The sequence below is a fragment of the Ctenocephalides felis genome, unplaced genomic scaffold (assembly GCF_003426905.1).
Source record: "Ctenocephalides felis isolate EL2017-DRISC unplaced genomic scaffold, ASM342690v1 CF-g0.4_SCAFFOLD_01492, whole genome shotgun sequence".
Taxonomy (NCBI): Eukaryota; Metazoa; Arthropoda; class Insecta; order Siphonaptera; family Pulicidae; genus Ctenocephalides; species Ctenocephalides felis.
In genome coordinates this window covers 6,024,422-6,031,959 of record NW_020537646.1, presented here as the reverse complement: position 1 = coordinate 6,031,959, position 7,538 = coordinate 6,024,422, and the positions used below count along the sequence as shown (strand labels likewise).

The following is a 7,538-nucleotide window of genomic DNA, read 5'->3' as shown; positions in this document are numbered from 1 at the left end:
AATTTCTCGAGTAGGTAGTACCATCTATTTTAAACAAAAAATTAATATTGTTGTAACAGAAATAGATAACAAATTGTGTCAATTATCTTACATTTCTGGATTCAGGGTGTTGCGACAAAGGTGCAGGATTATTTTCCACGTCTGAAAATACAACACAATAAATGTATGATATAATAACAAAACTAATTTATGATTCTATAAAATTATTAGTTGAACGTTAGTGCAGCACCTGCAATTTCTAATTTTGTAGAGTGACTTATGCATCCGGCCGAGTTACAAGATTTACATACATATGTTCCTTCATCTTTTGCATTGAATTTTTCTATAACTAATACTTGGTCGGATTTATTGTGTTTATTTGGACTAGAATTTGTTATGTTTTTATTATCTTTGAACCATGACGTAGTCGGAAAAGGAACTCCTGGAAGGAAAAAAGACATGAAAATCGTACCTTTCTTTCAATTGCAATTAAATTGATTTTTGTGGAAATTACCGTATGAGTTGCATAGTAGTTTGTAAGTAGTGCCTTTAGATACCGTTTTTTTATCGACCATCAACTCTGGTTTGGTGAATTCTGGTGCCAAACTTTTGGGAATATCTTCGATTGCCTGTAAATTATATTAGTTATCAACATCTATTATTAAATAAATTTGGCAATAAAATACTCACATTTTATCACCCAAAAGTTCCATAAATTGAACTACATCTGGAGAATGTGTATGGGACACATATCCAGAACCATCGTTATAATCTGAAAATCAAAAAATTTCTTTAGGCTTTAAATAAAATTACAAAAAAAATCGATAATGAAGATATTGATTGAACAGAGTTTGGACAAAGTTTGCAACTACTAAAATGTGCATATATAATGTATGTACCTTCTAAGACTTCATCGAGGGCCTCCTGGTCCACTGTGGCGGTCGCATTGCGCCATTGACCCGCAGCAGTGCACGCGTACAGGCCAGAGTCTTGAGAAACTACGTGCCTGATGTCGAGCCTTTTCGGAAATATGACAATTTATATATATGACTAAAATAAATCTGTATTATATATACAACCGGGCATTTGAACTCGGTAGTAATGTCACGATGTCCTAACATCACGATCAGTTTAAATTAAGATTGAGCGAACGAAGAATATTTATTTATTCAAATAATATCGTTTACATCAGGTTACATTGAGTGAAAGTAAGAGATTGTCGCGTATGAGATGTCTCGTATGGTATTGTATATAAGATGCTAATAAATGATAACATTCTTATGGTTAAACTTTTCCAGAAAGTAATATTTATTACTCGTACTCGTACCGCTATGAAAAGGCTTATTTTATAAGTGAATAAGATATGTACACACAATTTAAATATTCCTAGTAGTCTCAGTCTGTATGATAATTGTTATTAGAGTATAAGGTTATCGTAACCTTTATAAATTTGATTAGATAAATGTAGGGAGAGTACACGAACTGAAGATATACGCATAAAAATAAATAATTCAAAATATTTTTTCAACATAGTGCACGTTTAAATTTGAAATTAAAGATGAGCTGTTCATTTCACTAATGCTGCTACATTTTTTAAGATTGAATTCCAAATATTTTAATTTTTGAATAATTCTTTTAAACAACATTATTTTACACTTTTAATTATAAATTAAAATATTTCAAATGTGAATATAAAAATAAATTAAAATATTTTAAAAATTATAAATATAAAAAAATCAGATGTGTCCGATTTAAGTATCTAGACTTTTATAGAACTAAAACTATTTTTTTTGTAACTATAATTTTGGCTCGTCCAGGTGCAAGACTACTGCACCTGAGCGGAAATCCTGCTCCGATTTAATGTTCAGATTAATTGTGGTTTATACATCATGTTATTTATGAATTTTGAAATATGGTCCAGAGGTTTATTTCAGTATACCTGGATATGTTGATATTTGATACGATTTCATACCACGACCACATCAATACTTGGGACCAGATTTCTGGTTAGAATTTAAAAATATAATTATAACAATGACAGAGGATGAGGCTTTGTGGATTAGCAACCACTAGTTTCCAAATTCAAACTTTGATCACCTTGATATCAAGCAGTAATGATATTCTGATAATTGCCTTTTTCGACTTTATACACACCTTACATTTAACAGTATCTTTTTGACATAGTTTCAGCGTCGACAGCAATCAATTTCAATTAGATTACGAATGCTTAGAATAAAGAATCTATTGTGACAAAAGTATTTCTTTACCTTTAAGAATACGTACCGAATAAGAATACTGTCTATTGTTTAATAGAAATGCAGGATATGCATTTGTAACGGTAACAGTAGTGGTAAATTAACGGCTAAATCGTAGACAAAGTGTTAAAATTTAACGTTATACTAGACTGCATCGTTAATTCCAAAGAATGTTGAGCTTTAGGTAATAGATAGTAAATCCGGATTCACGATTTTTTAGTAGACAGTTGGGTAATTTGGGTGTTATCCTATGCACCTCATAAATTGTATTAACAGCTCTCTTTTATAATTACTTAAATATTTTCAAATTTTCTTCGAGCAGAATAAAATACCTACACATATTTTTTCTACAATTTGTTATTTAAAGTTGTATAATTTAAAACTTACCATTTTCTCTCCAAAGTAAATCTTGAATTGGTTCTAATTTTGTGTCCATTGTGGTACCAAGAATAGTGCCTGCTGGATCCAGTATGAATATCACATTTTAACCGTACATCTTCACCTAAATATAATTCTATTTGTTCGTTTTCGCCACCTGTAAGACAGAAAAAGAAAAATATGTAAGGATTACTTGATTAGAACAATTTTATTATTATGAAAAGTATTAAAATAATCAAGTATTGATAAACATATTTTATTCCAAAAACTAAAATTTAAATATAATAGTTTCCTAGCTACATTTGCTCATTCATCAATTTATGGATTTTCATCTATGTCGAGTAAAATTCTGAATAAAGTTCTTGAAAGATTAAAATAAATTAAGAAGAGTTGAATGACTATATAAGAATACAAAACTAATTCTAATGATTTTGCAATACAGAGTAAGAGCAATGATAAACCAAACAAGGAGCGTCGATTAATAACGTGAGCGATTTTTTAAATTTTTTGGTAACCCCTCGCCCCCTTGGTAATACTTGGTGATATTTAATATCAGCCCCAAAGCCCCACCAAACATAACATGTTTTGTCAGTACCTAGAAAAAAATCGTTAAATTTTGGATTTTTTGGACGAAATTTGGATTTTTTTAATTGAGGTAAGAAATAATTACACGTGATATTTTGCCAGACCTTCCTTAAGGCTCACTTGATTATTGGACGCTCCCTCAAGTAAAATACTATTTTTTTAATAAGTTTGCCATTTCTTATAACACAATCCATTATAAGTGTTATCTTTGTGAGCTTCAAGAATAGATGATAATTTCACAAAATGTTTGCGATCAAATATTGACGTCTTAATCATCGAGCCAATATTGACAGAAGATCATAGTCTGTAGATCTTCTGATTTGACATGGCTCGTGCGCTCGTTATATCTTGACAATGTGCGTTCCATCCATCCAGATGAACCCAAGTCAAGTCAACTATCTATTTATGCTCCGACATCATATATAACGTTGCCATAGCCATAGGTTTATTTATTTATTCGTTTCTTGTTTACTCAGAGAATTCACTTTCAGTATTGAGTTCCTATAATCATCATACACTGCCTTTGTCAAAAGGTATTTGGGAAAAATTGACCGTGTGGATTCCTGAAAATCGCCTCGCCCGTCCAGATAAGGAAATCCAAAAAAAATATTTTTATGGATAGTTTAAAGCGAATTCTTCTATAAAGGTTTTTTGAAATATTGGTTAATATTAGGTCTCAAAATAATTTATATTTTATGATTGTTGTAATATTTTTATTCCAAGAGCTAGTACAAAAATATATTGGAGTTTATATGTGAGCTTTTGTTATTATTGTGTTAATAATTCTAATTATTTTTAATTTAGTTAAATCAAATAAATTTTAAATAAATATTTAACATTATTACAAATTTTAAAATGCATGCATGCATTTTAATAAAATAAATCCATTACTTAATTACAAATTTGTTTATATAAAAAAATGTTTATGCACACAATGCTAATTTTCAATGTGAACCAATAAATTTCCAATTTGAATAGCTATTTTCAAACATCTGAAACATCTAATATTTTCATTGCAACTGCTTATTGATTTAATAAATAAATTGCTTAACCAGAATGCATGTTTAATATCGAGAGTTGTATATTTGCATAGCACCCAAAATAACGATAGCATATACCAAATTGCGTCGAAATATACTTGAAAAACGCGATATTTTTACTATAAATATTTCAAATAATATAGAACGGTGTATGACATAAATTTAAATCGAGAATTCAAGAGCAAATCAAATTTCCTAGAATAAACTGCCAGTTCTCATTTAGAAATTAGGCTACGAACTGAAAGACAGTTTTGGCGCATGGCTTTGTTTTGACTTGTCAATTATTTATAAGTATTTAACGATAGTTATTTAACATCTTGCCATAGATGTCAAAATAAATCAGATCCACATGACCAAGAAAATTTGTTTAAATAATAAAAATGAAAAATGAACCCGAACCCAAATCGGTAATACGTGCTCAAAGCTCTTGCTCAAACCTGAGACTTCTACTATTCACATCAAATTTTATTTATTATTATTATTATTTCTGTATATTTGTTTTAGTATTTCAAAATCGGGCTCCAAATAGATTCATATGCAATTCACTCATAGACAGGCGTAGAAAATGCAAATCGTTGACTCACACATTTGCGTAGTAGTAAAATTATTCAATAACTTATCTTACGCCTACAGTGTAATAAATAATTAATAATGGTTATTATTTATAGTGTATTGTGTTTCTAAAACTTGTCCATTTCATATTAAAATCAAAGGAAATGATAAATAATAATTAATCATGTGTAAAATTCAGAAAAATAATATCCTCAGATATTGGGGGAGGAGGGGTTTGATAAAAAATCACGAATTATCGTGGAGGAGGAAAAAGGAACGGGGGAGGGACGTGTATTTATTTTTTACCACAATTAAAAAAAATCTAAAAATTTTTCAAAAAAATAAAAAAATTCACGGTTTGTTATAGGTACTAAAAATACACGTGTTATTGTATAGGAGAGGGAGGGTAAATTTAAATATCCCCAGGTATCACCAAGAAAAATGGTAGGTCCAAAAATCCTAAAAAATAGCTCACAGATTTGGCTGCTAATATCAATTTAATTGAACAGATTGCTGATTATTTTTAGTACATCTACTTCCAAATTACGTGTGTTTGCAGTGAGATAGGAATTTCCATCATCATATGTGAACGCTAAATTTGTTACGTTTCATACAAAACGTTTTGCTATCTAAACAAATGCATTGTGCTCATTTTCCATATTTCTATTAATACCGTTCCCCCCAGGTGCCAATTTGCTGAACCGCTATGTTGCCTTTGATGCTTGCTAATGGGTGGCTTATTTTGTTACAAATATCTAACATTCCCGTGTGTCTAACAAAAGACGAGATCAAGATATTATGAACTAGTCGAATTCTCAATTCTGCCGGAACGTTTTGGACGTCGGGCGAAACATTTGTTTTGTTTTATGCAAACAAACCGCGTCCGTGCAGTCACTTCAAGTCAAACGGGACATCTGGAAACGCGCCAAATTCTTTTAGGACGCCGAGACACGCATTAAAAACGATGGAACTTCAAGTTTCTTCTGTTCGATGAATGTTCCACATCAATTTTGGTTTTCACTTTGATATGTGATAATTGGTTACTGTGGTGGCGTAACTTCCAATCTGGATAATCCTCAAATTTTTCATGATTAAATAACTCCTTGATCTTACCTGGGGCGTCCAATCACTGGATTCGTATTCGATTGTAAGTAGTACCAAAAATTTGTTAATAGAATGGACTCAGATAAAAAACTGCTCCGATTTGCGAAAACTTTAAGCAATTTTTTTGCATCTCAGTCAAGAAAAACCGTACACACCAACAAGGAAAACTTGGGCGCAGCTAGTCTGAGATTTTGATGAAATTTGGCATAAAGGTAGATTTTATGCCCAAACTGACCTTAAGGGCACATAAATATTCAATATAAATTGAATAGAATACTAATTTTTGGGTCTGTGATCGACAACTAAAATATAAATTGAATAGAATCCTAATTTTTGGGTCTGTGATGAACAACTTAAAGTAAAATGCCTAGTTCCTATCTTACATCCATAACTAATTTTCTTCAATGCTATTCCATAGGCAACCGTCAGGAAACTGAGCACTTAATACATCCATAAAATTGTTATTAGTATATTCGATTTCATTTAATTACCCTTCTTGGCGCCATAAAATTAATGATTTACTATGTTTTAGTTTTTCGTGATTCGGTTTCACATATGCAGTTATTTTTATACTTTACAATGAAATTCTACACTTTTGTTCGGCAACTAGTTTGGGGTTTCAAGACTAACTAACGAGAATGATATCCTAGGGTTATGACTACTAAATAAATCAAATCATTTGGGACCAAATTTAAATGGAGTTTTTATGAATATTCGTTTAATATGTTCTACGAAAAGTAAAAAAAGTTGTATTTTTCGCTTTACGTGGTAAGGGTTTTATTTTAACTAATTCTTGGAATTTTCTTCAGTCAATTATTTATTTTTGTTTAGGCCTAATTCTATACTAGATTAGGAATACAAAGATACTCGAACTATGTAATACATTTTGAAAAGCTGAATATCAATATTTACATTGTATTATTTTCAAAATTATATGAGTACGTTAAATAATTATGAGGCAATGATCTAGAAATATTTAAAAAAATGTTTTATGAAAACAGATTTGCTCCTTTGATGTGACGCCTGATATTAACCACATCAGAAGCATAGTGTGTTAAGAAAAGTGAGCAGTTTAAATTTAATTAAAACTCTGAAGTATTTTGGTACCTATTATATAGACATGTTTGCCTTGTTCAAATTCCTGTGTGAAATTTATTTCTCTATTTTTTAATAAAATTTTACTTAAATCTCAATATTACTACTGTTTATTTATCATTACTGTGATATAAATACTTTCTAGGTCTTTGAATTAGGTATTTAAGTGGAACAAACCTCTAACACCTAAGCTTCTATTTTTATATTTTATAATTTCAGATTAAACCAATGAACTTAATTTAATTTTATTATTAAATATGTATTAACTTACCTAGCAAAATTTCTCTAGTCGAAGGAATAGGTGTGCCACATGTTAAGGTCACATCATAGAAAATAAGTAACCATGTTAATCTATAACAACTCTTGAAGAATATTTTGGTAATCAACAAATGGTAATATGGTGCAACCTTCATTGCTCATCAGTCACTTATTCATGGCCAACCTGTAAAATAAATTGATACATTAATAATAATCTTGAATATTAAGAACATCAGTTGGTTGGTTTTAATTTAAAATAAGGAAGATTTTGATCCACAGTCTACGGTTTCTG

At 30.1% G+C, this 7,538-nt stretch overlaps 2 protein-coding genes and 1 long non-coding RNA gene across 3 annotated transcripts in view; 1 reads left to right on the top strand and 2 right to left on the bottom strand.

Moving 5' to 3' along the window:
* The window catches only part of LOC113371539 (fibroblast growth factor receptor homolog 1-like), a 103,091-nt gene that overhangs the window by 30,592 nt on the left and 64,961 nt on the right, over positions 1-7,538 (top strand).
* LOC113371581 lies at positions 92-530 on the bottom strand. Its single transcript, XR_003366635.1, has 3 exons — positions 494-530; positions 230-421; positions 92-141 (listed from the first exon to the last, which is right to left on the bottom strand). It is a non-coding gene; the product is annotated as an uncharacterized LOC113371581 (long non-coding RNA).
* Positions 2,627-7,538, bottom strand: part of LOC113371557 (required for meiotic nuclear division protein 1 homolog) — a 45,510-nt gene continuing 40,598 nt past the window's right edge. The window contains exons 5-6 of the transcript XR_003366634.1: positions 7,260-7,430; positions 2,627-2,769 (exon numbers count right to left, since the gene is read on the bottom strand). The gene's annotated coding sequence lies outside the window, so the exon portion shown is untranslated. The remainder of the gene's footprint in view (positions 2,770-7,259; positions 7,431-7,538) is intronic.